The sequence below is a fragment of the Muscardinus avellanarius genome, assembly GCF_963383645.1.
Source record: "Muscardinus avellanarius genome assembly, chromosome: 18".
Lineage (NCBI taxonomy): Eukaryota > Metazoa > Chordata > Mammalia > Rodentia > Gliridae > Muscardinus > Muscardinus avellanarius.
Genome location: NC_137804.1, coordinates 35,280,097 through 35,303,948, shown reverse-complemented (window position 1 = coordinate 35,303,948; position 23,852 = coordinate 35,280,097).

Here is a 23,852-nt window from a genome sequence, read left to right as displayed (position 1 = left end):
CATTATTTGGTCTGTCTTCTCCCTCAGTCGTCCTTTTTACCCCTCCCTTTCCACTATTCTACGAGTCTCTCTCTCATTTTCAGAAGTTCCTTTGGTTTCCTCTTTTCTCTCTAGCTTTGACATATAAGAAAACATATGACCCTTCACTTTCTGGGACTGACTGGTCTCAGTACAATACTCTTTAGTTCCATCCATTTTCCTGAAAATGACATAATTTTGCTTTTTATGGCTGAGTAAAATTCCACTGTGAGTATACACCACATTTTCTTTATCTGTTCATCTAGAGATGAACACCTGAGTTGGTTCCATAATTTGGCTACTGTGAATTTTACAGCTATAAATGCATGTATCACTAAAGTATTCTAACTTTATTTTTTTTGAAAAGATACCTAGGACCGGGCGTGGTGGCGCACGCTTGTAATCCCCGTGCTTGGGAGGTGGAGACAGGAGGATTGCGCAGGTTTGAAGCCAGCCGCGCTGGCGTAAGAGACCCTATTTCCAAATAAAAATATAAAAAATAGGTCTGGGAGTGTAGCCCAGAGGTAGAAGGGCTTCCAGGAACCCCAGTATCACCAAAAAAATAAAAAAAAAAAAAAGATACCTAGGAGTGGTAGTGCTGGGTCATAAGGTGGCTCCATTCCTAGGCTTTTGAGGAACCTCTACTCTGATCTCCATAGTGACTGAGCTAGTTTACAATCCCATCAACACTGTTTGACAGCATTTGTTACTGTTTGTGTTCTTGAGGCTTGCCATTCTAACTGGGGTTAGATGGGATCTCCATGGAGTTTTGATTTGCATTTCTCTGATTGCTAAGGATGTTGAGCATTTTTTATATATTTGTTATCCATTTGTATTTCTTCTTTTACGAGTGTCTAATCAGTTCAAATGCTTATTTTTGATTATTTTCTTAGCTCTGTATATAATATTTATTTGTTTGTTTGGTTTTTGCGGGTCTGGGGATGGAACTCAGGTGCATTTTACCTTCGAGCTACACCCCCTGTCCTAGTTTTTATTCTTTATTTTGAAACTCTTTATTTTGAGTTGTGGAGGGCCTCACTAAATAGCTGAGGCTGTCTGTGAACTGCAATCCTCTGGTCTCAGCCTCCCGAATGCTGAGATTACAAGCATGCACCACCACTCCTGGCTTTCTGTATATATTTTAGATATCCATCCTCTATCAGAGAAGTAGTTGGGAGAAATTTTCTGCCATTCTCTTCACACTATTTTTTTTTCTTACGTTACTGGGGATGGAACCCAGGGGCATCTACCTCTGAGCTATACCCCAGCTCTATTTTATTCTTTATTTTGAAACAGGGTCTCACTCAGTTGTAGAGGGCCTCACTAAGTAGCTAAGTAGCTGAGGCAAGCGGCAAACTGAAATCCTCCTGTCTCAGCCTCCCAAGTATTGGTATTACAAGTGTGCACAACCACACTTGGCTTAACTTCTTTTTTTTGTGTGTGTGGTACTGAGGATTGAACCTAGGGGCATTCTACCTCTGAGCTATACCCCTAGGCTGATTTTTTATTTTCTGTTTTGAAACAGGGCCTCACTAAGTAGCTGAGGCTGGCTGTGAACCCAGATCATTCTGTCTCAGTCTCCCAAGTATTGGGGATTACAATCATGTACCTCTAAACCCAGCTGATTCTCAGTTTTATTTCCTGACCTTTAGAGATCTTATTAAGAAAGTCTCTGCTCATGCCTATATGTTAGAGCGTTGTTTCTATTTTTTTTTCCTGCTATTTGCAAAATATATGGTCCTATTTCTAGGTCTATGATCTATTTTTTTTTTTTTTTTTTGCAGTACAGAGGATGGAATCCAGGGTCATTCTACCTCCGAGCTACCTATTTTCTGTTCTTTATTTTTTTTATTTTTATTTTTTTTGGTGGTACTGGGGTTCCTGGAAGCCCTTCTACCTCCGGGCTACACTCCCAGACCTATTTTATATTTTTGAAACAGGGTCTCTTACGCCAGTGTGGCTGGCTTCGAACCTGCGTGATCCTCCTGTCTTCGCCTCCCAAGCGCGGGGATTACAAGCGTGCGCCACCACGCCCGGCACTGTTCTTTATTTTGAAACGGAATCTCATTGAGTCACAAAAGGCCTCACTAAGTAGCTGAGGCTGTCCGAGAAATGCAATCCTCCTGTCTCAGCCTCCAAAATGCTGGGATTAAAAGCGTGCACCACCACGCCTGGCATTCTTTGATCTATATTGAGTTGACTTTTGTGCAGCATAAGAGATAGCGATCTACTCTTATTCTCCTACATGTGGATAATGTGGGGAGGGAAATCTACAAAGAAATGTTGTGTGCATATATGATTGTATTATTTTTAATATCACTACAATGTATAAAGTTTAAAAAAGAAAGAAAAGAAGAAGAAAAATGCACATAAGCTTTAGAAAATGAGTTCTGACTGCTTCTATAGAGGTTCTGAGAAACTCTGGCCTGGTTATAACAGGTGATGGCTGCTAGTGAACAAAGAGGAGATGTACTGTATTAGAGGAAGAAAGGTATGTTAAGTATTAAGTATATGAGATGAATATGTGCCGGAGCCAGCCGGCAAAAGTACGGGTTCCGAAGAGAGGAGTGAGGATGAAAGGAATTCAATTCTAAGAATTTGATTAAAAAATATTTAATTCTATCATGGAAGGATCGCCAGTACACTCCCGGGTCGATATCTCTATTGACCGATCCCGGGTTTATCACTCTCGTCCTATTTATACAGCTCCAGGTCAATCAAACCTCGTGCCGTCACCACCTGTGCGCATAACGGTCAGGTCAATCAATCCCACCTGAGCTTCTCTCAGACCTTGAACTTTCCATGACCCCAAACCTTATTGACTCTGGGTAAAGGACAGTCAGAAGTATTCTTTTAGGGGATACCTTAATGGCTCCCCACAAATATGGTTAGTGTGTTATACATGCGTATGTTCTACATGCTCGGAATGTTGTGTCTAAAAATATTCCATATGCTACACTGGTAGAGACAGAATGTTCTAACCTTGTGCTTAACCAGCGTGGTAGCCACCAGCCCCATATGGAAGCTTACACTGGAGTTAAATTACTTAAAATTAAATAAAATTTATAGTTCATTGCCTCAGTAACACTAGGCACATTTCAAGCTGATTTTTTTTTTGGTACTAGGGGTGGAACCCAGGGAGTGTTCTACCTCTGGGCTACAGCCCCAGCCCTATTTTATTCTTTATTTTGAAACAGCATCTCACTGTGTTGCAAAGGGCCTCACTAAGTAGCTGAGGCTGGCCACAAACCACGATCCTCCTGTCTCAGCCTCCCGAATGCTGGGAATGACAAGCGTGTCCCATCACACCCAGCTAGGCACATTTATAAAACTCAGTAACTACATGTGGCTAGTGGGTACCATCTTGGACAATGCAGATACAAAATATTCTCTCATCATACAAGGTCCTATGAAGACATTCTCTAGTAACCTACCTGGCTTTAGGAGAACACAGTGTGATTTACTATGGTAGGAAGATCTCAGTAGAGGTGAGTAAGGAAAGAAGTTGCTAGTTTGCAGTACTGGGGGTGGAACCCAGGGGCATTCTACCTTGGAGCCACACCCCCAGCCCTATTATGTTTTATTCTTTATTTTGAAACAGGGTCTCACTAAATTGTAGAGGACCTCACTAAATAGCTGAGGCTAGCCGTGAATCCAATCCTCAGGTCTCAGCCTCCCAAATGCTGGGATTACAAGCATGCGTCACCACGCCTGGCTGGGCTTTTTAGATTATTCGGGACCACACATGTCAGATGAGCCAGATGATTGGGCTGGAACACTTTTGATTATCTTGATTCGAGGGATTTTTATCTCATGTTAATGACATGATAATGAGAAAAGCCACATGCAAATAAGAGAAACAGGAATTGTGGGTAGCCTGACTGGCTTCCCTGTGCAGGAAAATGGAGAAGTTGGGGAAGATTGTGTGCCAGAGGAACAGGGATGTCAAGAGGATAATGGGCTCTAAATGAGAATTTGAACCCAACTTTAGAGCTAGAGAACTCAGTGGTGTGGTTTGCCATGAGTTTAGCCAGAAGGAAGCAAGGCACTTGTCCACCCTTCCTGCTTCGTCTGCTGAACCTGGCAGCCTCTACCCAGAGGAAAACCAGGCCGGGCTACACAATAGTACTCTTTCTCAGGAACTGGCTTGGGTAACTGAATTTTGTCAGCAGGCTCCTTGGTATTTCCCTAACGCTGCAGACAAAGAGGGCAGCCTACTCAAATCTGTTCAGTTGGGTGGCAGAGAAAATCAACTTGGGGAGAGAAGAGGGTGGCTCGGAAGTATACGGATGTAGAAGAGAAAGCTTGTTGAAAACCACGCAGGAGCAAAGGCAGGAGGACATATGCAGGAAATAAGCCTGTGGCGGAAACGAGAGCAAGGGGGGATGGTCTAGGCCAGTTGTTTAGGGTAGGGCCAGACGGTTAGAGGTGTGCCGGCATGTGGTCACAGGGAGGCCCTGTGGAAGAGCATGGTCTCTGGGGCCAGGGCTCCCCACTTCCTGGCTCTGTGAACCTAAGAGAGTTCAGTTACTACCTCATGCTTTGGTTTGCTCATAATCACACTCTGTAAGTGGGCGTTTCCTATGGGAATGAGCATCAGCATTTTTGAGTGTGTGTCTTGGTCAGGATTCTCACTGTGGCCCAGTAGACCGGATCACACAACAATTACAACCTTCACGACTTCATTACATCACCCCGAGTGTTACTATAAGAGCTCTTCAGGGGACATTCTATATCTACTGATAACAGTGTGGTATTGGGGTTGGAACTCAGGATGAAGCTACATCCCTGTTCTTATTTTATTTTGAAAAACATCTCACTAAATTGCTGAGGCTGGCCTCAAAGCTGTGATCCACCTGAGTCAGCCTCCCAAGTACTTGGATTATAGGCATGCACCACCACACTTGGCTGAGCACGAATATCCTAAATACCACACTCCAGGTAATGCGAAATGCCACAGGCTCTTTATGTCTAGAACTTATCTAAACATCACAGGCATCCATTCCCTTTCTCATGGTCTCATGTTCAAAGAGACCTTCAGTTTGCCCTGCCTCCTAAGCTGGTACCTCTGTGTGCATGGATTTTACATGGATTGTCATGTAAAATACTGTCCCTGTATATTGCATGGATTGTCACATGCAGGGGCCAGGACACTGGCCACAGGGCCTGTCTCCCAGGTCTTTGCTGGCCACATGACGATGGTCATGGTCCCACCTGGCAATGGCTGCTGAACCTCAGAGATGGTAAACTTTGATTATGGGTCATTTATTCTGTGAGTTTTCCTTTTTCCGTGTTGACAGGGGCTCTCTTGCTGCAGATGCTCCACTCTCAGGTGCATCCTACCTCAAGCCCTGCTGGGCCACCTCATCCTTGACTATAGAGTCACCTTTGGTTCGGTTGCTGACAGAACCTAGTAGCTGATGCAACCAGATTGTTCTTTTACTGGGATGCTTATCTCATCATCCCATCTAGGATGCCAAAAGGATGCGAAGTTTCTTCTCTAATTGGGTTCTTGCCTATGAAATTAAAAATAAAGTCAACAGACTATAGAAGGATGAGTATAGGGGCATAAAGCCTTGTTTTAATCCAAGGGAAGATAGAAGGCAAAAATAGCACCATTTACACAGGGGGGAGGGTCCCCAAAAGAGAACAGCCATTGAAGATCTGGAGAGGCGAGCTTTCCTGCCTTCTTGTGGCTCCCTATCTGCTCTTTTGTGTGATTGGTCAGAATTGGGTCTTGGGTACCTAATGTCTTTTGCCCAGTTTCAATCTTTAATTTGAATCTCTCTCCCAAAGGTTACTGGGCTCTTGGAAGCTCTGGAGCCACCTTCCTCCTCCCTCATCCTTTCCCTTTTGGCTGATGGGGCTCAGGTTTTGTATTAACTTGCACTGTGATTGCTGTATCTGTCAGCCCTCCCATCTCTGTTCTTGATACAGATGGCCTCTCTTAGCCCTTTCTGTTCTCTGCCTCACTAACGTGTGCGTCCTTGCTGAGTCCATGTAGAAATATCTGGGTTCCTCCTGGCTGCCCATTTGCCAAGTCATGCTGTTTCCTTTGCCTTCACTGTTGCATATTTGTCAGCAAAATATTTGTTGAAAAGTGGTAATTTTCCAGGATGACAAATGGAAAGTTGGTCCCAGATCCCAGAAGCTGGATCTCCTTCATGCTCTCTGGCATTTTTACTGCCTCTCTCTCAGCCCCACCCTGGCTCTGGGCCCTGTAGGGAAGTCAGTGCCCTTGTGCCTGAACTCCTTTCTGCTCCCTCCGCATTCCCCGAGTCTCCCTCTATGGAAGCGTCTTCTGCTCCCTGTCTGGGCAGGTGGGAAATTTCCTCCTTTCATTCCAATTTCCTGGTTCATCTGGCTTGTGGCAAAATACATGTACATTTAGTTCCTTTTTTTTTTTTTTTTTGCCAGTCTGGGGATGGAACCCAGGGACATTCAACCTCTGAGCTACAGCCACTGCCCTATTTTATTTTTTATTCTTTATTTTGAAACAGGGTCTCAATAAGTTGTGGAGGGCCTCACTAAGTAGCTGAGGCTGTTTGTGAACCATGATCCTCCTGTCCCAGCCTCCCGAGTGCTGGGATTACAAGCGTGCGCCACCACTCCCGGCTTACATTTAGTTCTTAATACTTCACTTTTCTTCTTTCTTTCTTTCTTTCTTTCTTTCTTTCTTTCTTTCTTTCTTTCTTTCTGTACTGAGGATTGAACCCAGGAGCATTTTACTTTGGGTTATAATCCCAGCACTTTTCTTTTTTATTTATTTTGAAACAGGGCCTTCCTTGCCGAGGGTCTCCGTATGTAGCTGAAGCTCACCTCAAACCTGTGATCCTTCTGTCTCAGTCTCTCAAGCACTGGGGTTGCAGGTGTGGGCCCAGCTCTGAGAGCTTTACTTTTGATGTGTTAAAGTGAAACTTTAGAATTCTTTTTCATGGTCCTCTCAGTCTGGCTCCCTGAGATCACTGTTTCACTGTTGTGTCTTTTTCCCAGAGGGTGGTGATTAATGGAAACACCCACAGACTTGGAGGATGTGAGACTCTTAAATGGCAAAGAATACAGAAATAGATGGTTAGAGCAGAAGTTTTTGAGGCTCGCTCCCAGCGGGTGGCTTCTTAGGTCCATAAACTTTCCTAGGGACTCCCAACAATGAATGAAATACCAGTGCTGAGTGAGAAGTCTGCTAGGCTGGTGAAATGCCTTTGCCATTCTCATTTTTTTTTGAATACTGGAGACTGAACCCAGGGGCATCTACCTCTGACCTTTACCCACAACCTCCTTTACTTATTTATTTATTTATTTATTTATGCCGGGGATTGAACACTGGGGGATCCTACCTCTGAGCTATACCCCCAGACTCATTTACAAATTTCATTTATTTGGAAATAGTGTTGCTAAATTTCTGAGGGCCTCATTGAGTTGCAGAGGCTGACTTTGAACCTGCGATCATCCTGTCTCAGTCACCCATGTATGGGATTATGGGCATGTGCCATTGTACCTGGCTACCATTCTAATATTTTATTATCTTTTTCTGGTGCTGGAAATTGAATCTAGGGGCATTCTACCTTAGAGCTACAGCCTCTACCCCTTTCTTAATTTTGAAACAAGACCTTGCTAAGTTGTTGAGGCTGGCCTGAAGCTTGTGATCGTCTCATCTCAGCCTCCCAAGTACTAGGATTACAGGTGTGAAGCACCATGCCTGATTATTTAATTCCTCCTAACCCCTTTCTCTTCCTGACTCATCATCAGGTGTACAATGTATATATTGGCACAATAAAGTTCCATCCATATCTTTTAGTGTTTATGGCAACTCTACATGAAGCTGAAGTCAATTCCTGATGATAGGTCAGGTCCCCCCCCCCCCCACATGACTCTGCAGCGGGGACAGGAGGCGGAACTCAGGAGCCAGAAGTGGAGATATTGCGAGAATCCAGGTGCCCTGAGATCCCAGGCATCATGAGGCTGACTCCAGGCATCGCGAGGCTCTGGACATCGCGTTCCCTCACTTAAAACATGGGCACTCCTGCCCCTCCACAGGTGACTCCACTGGCCGACCTGGACTACACGCGACTCTCCGGACGTGTGGCTCGTCGGCCCCTTCCCCACAGCCGGCTGACCCCCTGAAGGTGCCAGGTTCTTGATTAAAACCCTTGTTAAGCCCCTGGTTGGTGCTTTCCTCCTTCACAATTTCCCCAAACTCTATTTTCAGCGTTACACCTAGAAGCAGCCATCCATCACCCACTGAGGTCTACTTCTGTAGTATGAGACTCTACACCTGGATTTCAAGGTCACGGGCTGAGTGGGATTTTTTATTATCTTGCTGCAGCATTTCTCAGCCTGGGCACTATGCACATTTCAGGAGCAGGCCCAGGCAAGTCTTTATCGTAAAGGGTGGTGCTTTGCTGCTGTAGGGTGCTTAGCAGCATCCCTCCTTCGTTCTCTAGATGTCAGTCTTCCTTTCTCAGCGGGACCATCCAAAATGTCTGCAGATATTGCCAAATGTCCCCAGGAGGACAAGTTGTTCCCATTTGGAAACCACTACTCTGGTGTGTATCTGCTCTACTCAGGAAAAGTTAGAACTGTTGACAGTAGCCAAAAAGCCACAGGGTACATAATTTAATGGAAATTTGAAGTCTTTAAGGAATTTAAAATATTATAATGATTATACTACAAAATACCCATATAATTTTTTTTTTTGTGGTCCTGGAGATGAAACTCAGGGGCTTTGTACCTCCAAGCTAAACTCTCAACCCTATTTATTATTTTTAATTTTGAAACAGGGTCTCACTGAATTGCAAAGGGCCTCACTAAGCAGCTGAGGCTGTCTGTGAACCATAATCCTCCTGTCTTAGCCTCCCAAATGTTGAGATTACTAGATTGTGCCACCATCATACAATTTATTTATTTTTATTTTTTATTTTTTGGTGGTACTGGGCTGGAACCCAGAATATTTTTCTACCTCCAAGCTATACATCCAGACCTACTTTATACTTTATTTGGAAACAGGGTCTCACTAAGTTGCTGAGAGCCTCACTAAGTAGTTGAGGCTGGCTTCGAACCTGTGTGATCCTCCTGTCTCAGCCTCCCAAGCACTGGGATTACAAGTGTGCACCACCAGGCCCAGCCTCCATCATACAATTTAGAAAACAGTTTTTATAGCTGAATGTTTTGGCACACAGTTGTAATCTCAGTACTTGGAAGGTCGAGACAGGAGAATAGCAGATTCAAGGCCAGCCTCAAATTTAGTGAGAGCTCAACCACTTAGCAAGACCCAGTTTCAAAATAAAAAGAAATAAAATAAATCTGAGGGTATAGCTCAGAAGCAGAGCATCCCTGGGTTCAATTGGATATATGTTTCAGGGTGGTATCTCTCGTGGCACCATGGAGGATTGCTGGGAGAAAGTAAGGCTAGCAGTAGGCAAAGTCAGGCTGAGTTCAGCAAGAGGACCTTGGCATGGGTGGAAGAGTCTGGGCTGGGAGTGTGTGAACTGTCCCGGTGGAGATGAGATGATTAGACGCAGTCAATGCCTCATTTAGACATGCTTTCTACAACAACCGGATGGCCAATGGCGGGATTGCTAACCAGTTTCTGTTCTTAAGTTGTTGTAACGTCAGTGTGTAATAGAAAGAGGCTTTCTATGTTAACCTCTGCAGGAGGACCATGTGCCAATCACAGCAGTTAAAATGTGTTCATTTTTTATCCCATTATGATGTATGAATACAGTGCACCAATAAAAAATTTAAAAAAATGTGTTTGTATTATAACAACCAACTTGTTCTGTGTGTGTTGTACTAGGGATTGAACCCGGGAGCATTCTAGCTCTGAGCTACACCCCCAACCCTTTTTTACTTTATGTTTTGAAACATGGTCTTGCTAGGTAACTGAGAGTCTTGCTACGTGGCTGAGGCTGTCCTTGAACTGGGATCCTCCTGTCTCAGCTTCTCAAGTCCTGTGATTACAGGTGTGCACCACCACCCTGACACAACCCACTTCTTGAAGCTGTTTTTTTCTGCAGATTGAGCAACATCATTTACAATGCCCAAAAGTCTCCTCTTTGTTACCGTAGAGCAACTAAGATAACAGGCAAAACCATTCCAAGAGTTTCCAGGGAGAAAAGATGGATTGTTTGCATTTAGCTTAGCACGGGGATGCTCCTCTATTTCATAATTTTCCTGCTTTAATATAAGACATGGTTCCTAAGCAGCCTAAAACATAACTCCATCATACCTAGAATGTTTTGGGTATGTTACATTCTGGTGGATCAGAAACAACAATGGTTACTGCTAAAGTGAATTTAGAACCTGAACTCCAGGAGGATCAGCAATCTATCTTGAAGAGAGGAAGCAGTGAGCCACTGGGTTCCAGAGTCAGCGATAGTCGGAACTGTTCTGAGCTTTGGTTTCCAGTTTACAGAGCTGGGGATGGAGTCCAGGGCTTTGTGCGTGCTAGGAAAGATCTCTACCACTGAACTACCACCCAGCCCTTCTTTGCATTTTGAACGGTAACTTTGATAGACCAGTTCCTTAGGGTCCATTGGTGGTTGGAGAACAGTGATAATATCGTACACTCACTAGCTTTTGTAGGTGTGGTTTTCAACAGAAGACAATTTTTGTCTTCCCTGTCTCCTTTTTGTTTTATGAAACTGGAGAGGTTTCCCCTACCCCCTTTCTGCTCTGCCATGTCTGTCTCCAACCTGAAGTCTTTTTCCTTTTCCCCTCAACAATTAGAAAAATGAATTCTTATGATGAATTTGCTCTTAAATTACCTTGAAGAATGTTCCCATCCAGATTGTCATGTTAACTGTCTTCCAAAAATCAATTAAGTCCATGCAAAGTTTCAGTGCACTGAATGAAACAAGGAAAGTCGCCAGCATTTTCTTCCCGAGTTGGATATTTACAGAATCCACTTTCTTTACACTGCACAGAACAAATCTCTTAGGCTCTGCTTGTGCTGTACTGAAGTGCCACTTTTGATTTTTTATTTAAGCCCCAACCAGCTACGGATATCCTGCTGTGTCAACCATATAGCTCCTCTGATTCAGTGCCAGACAGATCCTCTCAATATAAAAGTCATGTCTCTGATCCATTGGCAGGCCACCCAAAGTGGTCTTTTGATATTTCAGAGTTGTTTTGTTGTGCGGTTCCAGCCTCTGCTTCATAAGACATGACTTTCATAACAACTGTGATTGCAAATTCCATTTTCTAATACACAAGGCCAAGGTTTTCTGGGATATCTTGCTTTCCACAATGAACTGGCTCCCTCTCTCTCAAGTCACTCCCTGACTCCTTTCCACCTGCTCCCTTTAGGTGAGAAATGTTTGGAAACTCAATAATAAAAGAACAACATTTTCAAGTAAAAAGTAAGGCTTGTGTGTGTGTCTTAAAAGGAGAGCTGGGCTATTATGGTCAAATATGGAATTTCCCCTGAAGAGCTTAGGGTTGATATGGTTAAGTCAGCACAGTTGTAATCTCATCAGTAGAAGAACCCACTGTAATGGATCTATCTGGGTGGTAACCTAGGCAGGTTGGGTGTCACTGGGGAAGGTGGGTCCCTGGGAGTGTGGCCTTAGGCACTGTGCTTTTGTTTTTGAATTTCCTTGCTTGTTGGCTCTTTCTTCTGACTTCCAGCCTCCATGATGTGAGAGCAGAGTCCATCTCCCTCTCCCTCTCCCTCTTCCTCTCCCTCTCCCTCTCTCTCTCTCCTTCCTACTGCCAAGCCCTGAGCTCCAGACCCTGGCCTCACATGGACTGAACTCAGAATCTTCACAAAACTGTGAGCAAGTAAGTTTTCCTCCAAGTTGTGTGGTCAGGTGTTTTGGATTATAGTGGTGAAAATGTTGATCAAGACAAGGGCAAATGGCCTTTGCATTTGATGGAGGTGATGGTGGTGGGATTTTGCTGCTCTTAATAGGAATAGCTCATCTTTTTCAAGTGCTTACTAAGTGCTGTGCTTGATACTATGTTACTCAGTCCTCACAATGACTTCCAGTCACTGTTACCATACCTGTTTTACAGATTAGGGAACTGAGAGAGGTTATGAATCAAGAGGGATTAAAGCTAACAAGAAATAAAAGTTGTCCTGGATGTTAGTAGTAAAAGGAGATATCCAATGGTGGTGATTGGTAAATTGACTGATTCTTCAAAAATTTTTTTGAGTGTGTAATACTAGAGATTGAACCTAGGGCATTCTACCTCTGAGCTACACCTCCAGCCCTATTTTATTTTTTATTTTGAAACAGTCTCACTAAATTGCTGAGAGTCTTGATAAGTTGCTGAGGCTGACTTCTAGCCTGCAATCCCCATGTCTCAGCCTCCTAAGTACTGATATGTTAACCTTTTATTGCAAACTCTATACCAGCTAAGTTGAATGATGACTGTCATACTCCCCCCCAAAAAAAAAAATATATATATATATAGTGTGTGTGTGTGTGTGTGTGTGTGTGTGTGTGTGTGTGTGTGTTACTAGGTATTGAACTCAGGGCTATTCTACCTCTGAGACCCTTCCCACAGTCCTTTTTAATTTTTACTTAGAAACAGGGTCTTGTTAAATTGTCCAGGCTGGCCTCAAGTCTGTGATCCTCCTGTCTCAGGCTCCCAAGTACTAGGATCACAGATATGTGCCATGATGCCTAGCTCCAAGCTCATTCTCGTTGTGCCTGGAGTGATGATTGTTTTAGACGTTCATAGAAAACCTGCAATACACAGGACACTTCCCAGGGGCATTCTACCTCTGAGCTATACCCCAGACCTATTTAATTAATTTATTTGGAAATAGAGCTTTACTAAGTTATTGAGGCTGGCTGCAAACCTATGATCCTCCTGTCTCAGCCTTTCAAGTACTGGGGATTGCAAGTGTGTGCCAACATGGCAGGCTGTAAATGAAAATTTGGCATGTTGAAAGCTTGGTTACTGGAAAGTCTAAAAGACACAGTGCCTTGTAGGATATTGAACCAAGTGAAGAGGAAATTCAATCTTTTTATTATTAGCATTTAATATAATTTTAAAATTAAAATTACCTGCCAGTTATAATAAAATATCTTAGATGTAATTAATATAAAAATGGAAAATTAGGAATCTCATTTATTAATTTTTGTTAAGTTGGGATTGGATCTTTGTTCTAAAAGTATCCCATTACAAAAAAGGAACATAGGGAACTCTGTTTTACGTTTATATGTCTCTATGAGTTTATCTTATGTCTGCTTTGAGTTGATTTATATACTCCTGAAATCATAGGATGAGTGGCACACTAAACATAAGTGAGATAAAAGAGTATTCTATCTTTATATGGGCACTAAACTAGTGGAACCCATATTCTATGGGATGATAAAGAATAAATATTTAAATCCCTTTAAAAAGTCTATGTTGACATTTATAAATGGCAGTTAAAGAGAAACGTCCTTTGACTTTTATATCAGAGAGGCTGTGCTTTCTTGGAGCTATTAATCACCATCATTTGTTGAACAAGCACTATATGTAGGCACTATGTTACACAATTGTTTAAAATGTTATACACACAAACTTTTACACAAATTCCTTGTCACTTGTGTGAACGGAGCTGAGAAGTTGTATAATCATAAAGCTTACAGAGAGCTTCTCTTAGTCTTTAATATAAAATGAAATACAGAAATAAGTGGTGTGCTTGGTGTGACGGGTCATGTCTGTAAGCCCTGAGATAGAAGGATCACAGGTTCCTGGACAGCCTCAGCAGTTTAGTGAGACCCTCAGCAACTTAGAGTGACCCTGTTTCAAAATAAAAAATATATAAATAAAAAGGGCTGGGGGTATAGCTCAGAAGCAGAAGGCCCCTACATTTAGTCCCCAGTATTACTACTACTACTACTGCTGCTACTGACGTTGATGCTGACGACAATAAAGTAAAAAGAGAAATAAGCAAGTATGCACGCCAACATAGCTACGAGAATACTCATTGCAGGCTTTTTGTTTGTTTGTTTGTTTGTTTGTTTTTCAGGTCTGGGGATGGAACCCAGGGGCATTCGACCTTCGAGCTACATCCCTGCCCTATTTTTTATTCTTTATATTGAAACAGGGTCTCACTAAGTAGCTGAGGCTGTCCGTGAACTGCCATCCTCCAGTCTCAGCCTCCTGAAGGCTGGGATCACACGCATGTGCCACCACACCTGGCATTGCAGGTGTTTTGAATAACTGAGAATCGGAAACAACCCAAATGTCCAGTGATGGAGAACTTGTTAAATAGATGAGAGAGAAGGCAGTCAGTGACATGACGATGCAGTGACTAATGACTGTAATGAAGACATGGAGAAATGCACACAAGCAACTCCCTGACAGTGCACACGGAGACTCCACTTTTTTTTTTTTTTTGGTGGTGCTGGGGTTCTTAGAAACCCTTCTCCAGGCTACACTCCCAGACGTATTATGTATATGTATATGTATATGTATATGTATATGTATATGTATATGTATATTCTTTCTGTTTTGGTGGTACTGGGGTCCCAGACCTATTTTATTTTTGGAAACAGGGTCAGTGTGGCTGGCTTCGAACCTGCGTGATCCTCCTGTCTCCGCCTCCCAAGCGTGGGGATTACAAGCGTGAGCCACCACACCCGGCTGAGACTCCACTTTTTAAAAATTGTCTATTTTTAAAATTGTCAATTTTTAAAATTGTCTATGTGCATAGAAAATGATTAGATAAAACATATTCTAAATGTTAGCAATGACAAAATTTAATATTAACCATAGTTTACCTCTGGGTGGTAGTTTTATAGTCATATTTTGTTCTTTCTTTTACTTGAAAAACATCAACATGTATTTTGTTGGTAATTTTGTAAAAAATGGTAAAGATTCCAAAAAAAGAGAAGGAAGGAAGAGAATGAAACAAGGAAGAGCTACTTAAACGCCTAAGACCAATAAAGAGCCCAGGTAACATAAAAGTTCAACATAACTCGAAGAGATTAATGTGTGAAAAAATGGAGAACAATATTGTCTCCTGTGATTTCACTTTTCTCTTCTCCTGCATTTCTTAGGTTTGTTTTATTTTTTGCAGACCAAAGTGTTTTGGACAGAGATTTAGGTTCGACTGTGCAACTGAGCCTCTTGTGCGATAGGTCTCTTGACCCAACGTCGTTCTGCACTGGGCTCATCTGGGCGTTTATGCATGCTTTCATTTCAACAGTTACTGCAAGCAGAGGCTTCGGCACCAGGCACCATTTCCAAACTCCTGCTCACAGTTTATGGACTTGCAGGATCCCTGAATCCATTTCCTATGCCGCACCACTCCCAGAGTACAAGTGAAATACAAAATAAACACCGAACTGTGGTGATGGGGATAATTATGTTACACACAAAAACAAAGTATAACTATTTTACCTGAACCTTGGAGACACTTAATTTTCTTAATTTGGGAAACTGTAAATTGTGTTGGAATTAAAACATGGAGGTAGCTATAATGTCAATTTTTCTAATATTGCTATGCTAGGGTGATTGAAAATGATAATGTTGAAGTAGAATGTAATTAGAAAAGGAAAAGATTTGTAGGGTAGGGTAGGCTCTGGGGGTGGAACCAGGATCGGCTACATAATTTGCAAGGCCCAGTGCAAAATGAAAATACGAGGACCCTTGATCAAGAATTACGAAGCATCTCAAGACTGTGATAACAGGGCACTAAATAGGTGCCGAGTCCTTCTAGGCTCAGGGTCCTGGCTGAGTAGGTTGCATATCCTGAAGCCAGTCTGTGAAAGTACCAGGTGCCAGGCCTCTTCTGTCTGCAGCTATACAACCAAGCCAGTTACCTATGAGAACCGTATGTTTCACATCCTTAAAGCCATCAGGATATTTTTTCAGAAACTTCTTAGTTCCAAGTGACAGATATCCAATCCTACTGGTATCAGCAATAAAAGGGAGCTCTTTGGGGCTCAGGTAATAATTCAGGGCCAGTGCTGGCCTTACTATGGAGCAGAGATCAGTGAACTTTCTCTGAATAGCTAGATAGTAAATATTGTCAGCTTTGTGGGTCATCTGGTCTCTGTTGGACCTAGTCACATCTGTTGTTGTGACACAAAAATAGCCACAAACAAGATGTCAAGGAATGAGCGTGGCTTTTTTTCATGAAAATTTTATTTATGTCCCAGTGCTTGGGTGGATGAGACAGGAGAGTCCCAAGTTCGAAGTGAGCCTCAGGAACGCAGTGAGACCCTGTTTCAAAATAAGTAATTGAGCCGGGCGTGGTGGCGCACACTTGTAATCCCAGCATTTGGGAGCCTGAGACAGGAGGATTGTGGCTGGCAGACAGCCACAGCTACACAGGCCCTTTGGAACTCAGTGAGACCCAGTTTCAAAATAAAGAATAAAAAATAGGTCTGGGGGTGTAGCTCAGAGATAGAATGCCCCTGGGTTCCATCCCCAGTACTGGAAAAAAAAAAAATTGAAGAATTACTTATTCTGGTCTGGGGTTTGGGGATGCAGTTCAGAGGAAGAGTGTTTTTGAGTTCAATCCCTAGTACCCTCATGAAATAAATATCCTCAAAAAAAACTACTTTATTTATGGATAAGATATATATGAGTTTAATATCATTTTCATGTGTCATGAACTATTACTTGTCTTTTGATTTTTTCCCCCCAGCTATATGAAAAATGTAAGATCACACTGAGTTCTTGGGCCACACCAAAGCGGTGGAGTGTGGGTTTCACGTGTGGATCTTGGCTTCTTGACGTGTGCTCCAGAGACAGAAGGCCGCACTAGGTATTGGTGTCTCTGTTGGTGTCTCTTCCCTGGCTCTGTTCTCTTTCACCACGGATCTCATTCTTGTCCACCACAGCTAGACTTCCTCCACGTGACCAGGTGGGTGGAGGTGAGGCTGCAGGAATGTCACTCTAGCTTGCTTATCCCCGAGGAAAGAGCACATCTTCTGTCACCCAGTGTCTACAGTGCTCTCTGGTTGGATTCGTTTGGCTCATGTGCTTATGATTGGTCAGCCGCTGTGGGTAAATGGATAGCATATTCTGATTGGCCAGCCCAAAGTCTTGTGGCCACCTGCCCCTGTAGCACTGGGGGAGAGCAGGTTCTATAAATTTGCTATCCCCATTAAAACCACATGACTTAGGTGAGGGAGTGCTTTTCAGAGGTACGAGGCAGACGACGTAGTATAGGGAGAAACAGAGCAGCCATTATAGAGAACAGTATGATGGTTCCTAAAAAAATTAAACATAAAATTACCATATGATCTAGTAATTCCACCTCTGGGTATGTACTGAAAAAATTTGAGATTGGAAGCAGAAGGGACTCCAGATAAATGAGGAAAGATACTAACAGAAGAGTGGAAGGAATGTGTGTGGAGAGGTGGGGAGACGTAATGAAAACAGCTCATATATGAAATGATCGGTGCCGTTTCAGTACTGCGAACGTGGAGGAGGGAGCGGGTGGATCTGGAGGGAAACACGCCGGGTGCGGTGCGCATGTGCATCCCATTCACACGAACCTCGTCGTGATGGATGATTACAGTACAAAAGAGACCCGCAGCTATTCACACACTGGTGTTCAGAGCAGCATTACTTGCAACAGACAAAAGGTAGAAACACCCAAATGGCCCCCAGTTGCTGCATGGATAAACAAAGTGCGCTACAGCATCAAGGTGGAATCGTATCTTTAACAAGGAAAGAAATTCGGACACATTCTTTAACATGGATGAACCTTGAGATCTGCTAAGTGAAGGCCAAATATTTTTTGTGTCCACTTGTGTGAGGAACACAGAGTAGACAAATTCATAGGGCCAGAAAGTAGAATACTGACTGCCAGGAGCACAGGCGGGGTGGAGGGGGCAGGGGAATCACTGTTAAAAGCATCGCCCTAGCCGGGCGTGGTGACGCACGCTTGTAATCCCCGCGCTTGGGAGGTGGAGACAGGAGGATCGCACAGGTTCGAAGCCAGCCGCGCTGGCTTAAGAGACCCTGTTTTCAAATAAAAAAATATATAAAATAGGTCTGGGAGTGTAGCCCGGAGACAGAAGGGCTTCCAGGAACCCCAGTACCACTACCACCACCACCACCAAAAACAAAACAAAACAAAACAAAAACATCGCCCTTCAGGCAGTAAAAAAGTTCTGGAGATGAGTGGTGGGTGGTGGTGACAGCTGTGCAGCAGTGTCAATATGCTTACTGCCACAGAATTGCACATTTAGGATGGTTATAATGAGCCGGACATGGTGGCACACACCTGTAATCTCAGTGCTTGGGAGGCTGAGGCAGGAGAATCACAGGTTTGAGGTCAGCTTTTGCAACTTAGCAAGGCCCTCAGCAACTTAATGAGACCCTATTTCAAATAAATAAATAATTAAGAGAAAGTTTATTCCAATACAAAAAAGCCTGGTGTCATGGCACAGGCTTGAAATCTTAGTACTGAGGATACTAAGACAGGAGGATCACAGATTCAAGGCAATTTAGCAAGACCCTGTTTCTAAAAACTTTTTTTTAAAAAGGGCTGGTGTAGCTTGGAGGTAGAATGTCCCTGGGTTAGCCAGGCATGGTGGCACATGCTTGTAATCCCAGCATTTGGGAGGCTGAGACAGGAGGATCCTGGTTCGCCGACAGCCTCAGCTACTTAGTGAGCTCCTTTGAAACCCTCTTTCAAAATAAAGTATAAAAAATAGGGATGGAGGTGTAGCTCAGAGGCAGAATGTCCCTGGGTTCCAACCCCAGACCCCCCCCCCCAAAAAAAAAGCTGCAGCAGTATCTAGGTGTGTCAGAGGACGTCCTCCGATGTCATGTCCTGGGCTCTTCTGCGTTGTCTCTGGCGTGGAGCACGGCAGGTTATGCGCCCTCATTCTAGACAGTCATACCACAGAACCTCAGCCGGCCACTCACGGCTGCATGATGCTGGCGGGTTGCAAGCTCACTGCCTCCCTAGCTCCACGCAGCCTAAGGGCAGACCTGGTGGGCGCAGTTAGGAGAGAGCGAGATAGAAATTGCGCCTGCACTCCAGCAAGCCTCTTGTGAGTCGCAGCCATCACTATGACTTCACCTGCTTGACGTATGCTAACTAATAAGGGCGATTTATGGAGTTTCTCAATGAGTTCTCTGCCTCCTGGGCGATCGCCGAGGATGGGCTCTGTGCAGCCATCCGTTGTCCCGGCTCTGCAGTCTTAATGTCTTCAGTTTGCTTTAGCCTCACTCCCCCATCATCTGACTAATGGACTCAGAACTGCAAAGGATGAGTGAACGAGACAGGTGAGGTCGTCAGCCATCCTTGGCAGAGAGCCACGCAGATCTAACCCAGCAGCCTCGCTGCGCGCACAGCTCCGCCACGCTGCAGCCCTGGCCTGGAGTGTCGGCGTGTGCTCTGGGGCTAATGATATTTGGGGCGCGCTTTGCGGTATGATTAAGCGAGAGGCCGCCCGGGTGTTATTTAATTAGGGCATGTCTGCATTCCCATGTAAGAAGCTGTTTCTTGTCTTGCTATGCAGTTCTGCAGAGCATATGGAAGGGTAGAGCTCCTTTTGAACTATACCAGGGGTTTGTCCTTAGATCACGATCATAGCTCTTGAAAAACGAGCAGAAATGGGCCCTTTTTGATCACTGACTAGTGTAAGTTAAAAAAGAAAATCCAATGTCACGACAGAGTATCAATGTAGAAAAATAGGTCTTTTTTATGGTAATGTTCTAATGGTACTAGGGATTGAACCCAGGGACAGGCTACCTCCAAGCTATAACCCCAGCCCTAATTTTTTCTTTTTACAGGTCTGGGGATGGAACCCAGGGGCATTCGAACTCTGAGCTACACCCCCAGTCCTATTTTTTATTCTTTATTTTAAATCAGGTCTCACTAAGTTGCAGAGGGCCTCACTAAGTAGCTGAGGCTGTCGTCGAACCGTGATCCTCTGGTCTCAGCCTCCCGAGTGCTGGGATTACAAGCGTGCACCACCACCCCCGGCTCTTATTTATTTTGAAACAGAGTCTAAGTTGCTGAAGCGGGCCTCGAAACTGCAATCCTCCTGTCTCAGCCTTCTGAGATTACAGGTGTGTACCACCATGCCTTGCTAAAAAGCTGGTCTTAATATTTGGAGAATATGTTGATGTCTACTTGCCCATTAGGAATTTGGGTACATTTAGCTATCCTGAAATTTACATTTGTCTTATCTATGATGTATGGGTTACGAAGTATATGAATCAGATAAATAAAATACTTTGGGTAAGCCGGGCGTAGTGGTGCACGCTTGTAATCCCCGAGCTTGGGAGGCGGAGACAGGAGGATGGCGCTGGTTCGACACCAGCCTCGCTGGCTTTAGAGATCCCGTTTCCAAAAATATATATATAAAATAGGTCTGGGAGTGTAGCCTGCAGATAGAAGGGCTTCCAGGAACCCCAGTACCACCACCAAAAAAAAAAAAAAAATACTTTGGGTAAATTTTTAGCCTACATTTGAGAATTGTGTTTGTAAAGATTTAACTGGCCCTGTTTCTGGGAATTCTCCCCAATCCTTTGTCTAATCCATTCTCCTTCCCCTCCCTCACTTTTAAAATCCCCCCTCCCCCAGTTTTTTCTCTTCCAGCTCTTGTATCTTATGTCTTTGTTCATTAGGCAGGAAAACCTGTTCTTCTTACCTCTCTGGGTCGCAGAGAGAAGCCAGGTGTGTGGAAGTGATTACATGGATCAGAACTCGGGAACACAGGTTTGAGCCCCACTCTATCACTTAGTGGCTATGTCAGTGGCAAAAGTTCTTAATCTCTGTAGCTTCAGGTTTTGTTATGTTTTGTTTTTAGAGACAGGGGACAGGGCCTTGTTATGTTGCGCAGGTTGGCCTGGAATTTTTGGACTCAAGTGATCCTCCCACCTCAGTCTCCTAAGTTGCTAGGACTATAGGAGAGTGTCATCCAGCCTCAGGTTCTGATATATAAGAATTCCAATTCCAGGTGGGTGGTGCACAGCTGTAATCTCAGTACGTGGGAGGCTGAGACAAGAGGACTTCAGGTTCAAGTCCAGCCTCAGCAATTTAGCAAGGTCATGTTTCAAAAGAAAAAAAAAAAAGACTGAGGGTGTTTTGTTTTCTAGCCCAGAGGTAAACTACCCCGGGTTCAATCCCTAATACCTCCCACAGAATTCCAATTTCAATTCCAATATCTTCTTCATTATACAGGGTGATAGAGTAGAAATCAAATGAAACCACCTGTGTCAGGTAGATATTTCTGGTTTCAAGGGTCGAAAGCAGAACCCAAAATAGCAGAAGCCAAAATGAGGCTGTGAGGGCTCACGTGACCGCAGGTCCAGGAGTGAATTTCAAGGGATCTGGGTACAGAGATGAAAGGTCACCAACGCACTGCCTCTTCTTCTGTCTCTAGATTTCTCTATTAATTTTGTTCTCAAAAGGTCTCTGCAGATTCACTTATTATCCAATAACCAGGAACCGCAACAGAAAGAGTTCCAGTACAACTCGGACCAGTTCTCCTTAGCACAGTCTGTGTCGTCCTGACCAAGGCCACAGTCAGGAAGAAGGAGCATTTTGACAAGTCCAGCCTGGGCCATGTGACCCTAACTGAAACCATGGAGACTAGGTGTGTGTGTGTGTGTGTGTGTGTGTGTGTGTGTGTGTGTGTGTGTTGGGAGAGAGGGTGGCGGTGGAGAGGGGAGGGAAAGTTCCTCCAAGTAAGATCTGGATGGTCTTTTCAAAGAAGGGGAAAGGGAGCCAACAGGCAAAAGCCAGAGGTCCACCAGAGCAGATCAACACAGAGGCCGGCACGTAGGAAAGTTTGTTATTATTACTTTATTGTTTTGGTACTGAGGATTGAACCCAGGAGTGCTCTCCCACTCAGCTACATCCCCAACACTTTTTATCTAGAAGACAGGTTCTACTTACAATCCTCCTGCTTCAGCCTCCCGAGTTGCTGGGATTACAGGAACACACCACCGTGTGAAAATGATTAGAATGTAGGTAATAGTCAAGTTCCACACTGCAGTGGAGAGGAGGTGGCCAACTGGAAGGGCTCAGGGTTACCTCTGAAGGTGTACCAGCAGAAACTGGCAAAGCCCCTGAGGGAGAGAATCTGAAAATACCTCAAGGACTGCTTGCTTCTTACAAGTTCCTGAAGGAGTCATTGAATGATGATAGTGCAATGTAAGGACCCTCTGTGAAACACATTATTTTGTAATATGGAGGGTCTCTGGCTTTTCTAGAATTTGACTTTCTAATTGAGTAGGCTACTCAATTAATTCATCCACCCCCTAAAAAAGCCAGATTTATGAAGAGGTCTTAACGTTTCTTTGGTGTCCTCTCCAGCACGGAGTAAGGAGCTCAGTAAATACCTGTTGACTCATCTTGATGAAAAAAAACAATTCATGCACGTTTAAAAATGAGTCTTGTGTTCTAATTAAAACTAGCCCTAACATCAGGTCAAGCACTTTGATGGCTTTTTTTTTTTTTCATTTCTGGGACATATAATAGAAAAATAAAAACATTTATTTTCTTTTTAAATATTTTCCTATTTATTTTTTTACTAATTTAGACTGGCCGTGTCATTATTATTAAGAGTAGTATCAGCTGGGCATGGTGGCGCACGCTTGTAATCCCAGCATTACAAGGCTGAGACCGGAGGATCGCGGTTCGCAGAAAGCCTCAGTTACTTAGTGAGGCCCTCTGCAATTAGTGAGACCCTGTTTCAAAATAAAGAATAAAAAACTGGGTAGCGGGTGTAGCTCGGAGGTCAAATGCCCCTGGGTTCCATCCCCAAACCTGCTTAAAAAAAAAAAAAAAGAGTAGTATGATTTTACAGTACATCCACGCTTGAATTATTATTCCTTTGTTTTTACACTTCTCAAAATCTCATTTTTCTTTTTCTTTCTTTCTTTTTTTTTTTTTTTTGGCACTGGGGATTAAAACCAGGGCGCATTCACCTCTGAGATATACTCCCAAATCTTTTTATTTTGAAACAGGGTCTCGCTAAATGGCTGAGGTTGTGAACCTGTGGTCCTCCTAACTCAGCCTCTCACGTGCCAGGATAAGGCATGCACCATCACTTCTGGTCATCTTCTTACTTTTTAAAACACATAATTTTTTTCCTCAATCTTCCATTTGAAACTCAGTTATCTTTTAAATGGATCAAGATAAGCATAAATACATGGCAAATAAACTTTTAAAAGATATACACCTAAATTTTAGACTTTATTTTGTTTCTAGCCTGAAATAATTCTATCAAATTCTCATTATTTATATTCCCATTATGTCCCCAAGACATTGAATTATGTAATATTTTAAACTGATTGATATTTTTTCCTTTTTTTTCTATTAGTGCAGCAAGATCAGTATCTCCGCATCTTAAAACTGTGCTTCAAGATCTATTCATTTAGGAGATCATATGATAAACAGGACGTATAGGCACTTTACCATCAAAATCCTTTTATTCTTGCAGTGAACTTTTAATAAGTTCAATCCATTGTTTTCTATCCCAGGCCCTAAGGACTATGCTCTGCTTGATTTACGATGGCCCAGTTTATTATTTTCTTAAGTTGTAATCAATACTTACAAGGTGCTCTGATTAATTAGGAAATATTTTATCACTTGATTTTCTATTAAAGAATTCTTAAGCCCGGCATGGTGGCGCACGCTTGTAATCCCAGCACTCGGGAGGCTGAGACCGGAGGATCGCGGTTTGTGGACAGCCTCAGCTACTTAGTGAGACCTCTGCAACTCAGTGAGACCCTGTTTCATTTTTCTGGTGTGGATTTCCACATACTATGACCAGTATTTTGGGGGTTTCATTTTCTTTGGGTGCTATATTTTCTCCTCTCCCTATCTGATGCTAATCCCTGCAATATTGTCTTGAAGTCACTTTGGTAACCAGCAGCTCCTAGGACCATGCTTCCTGTACTTTATG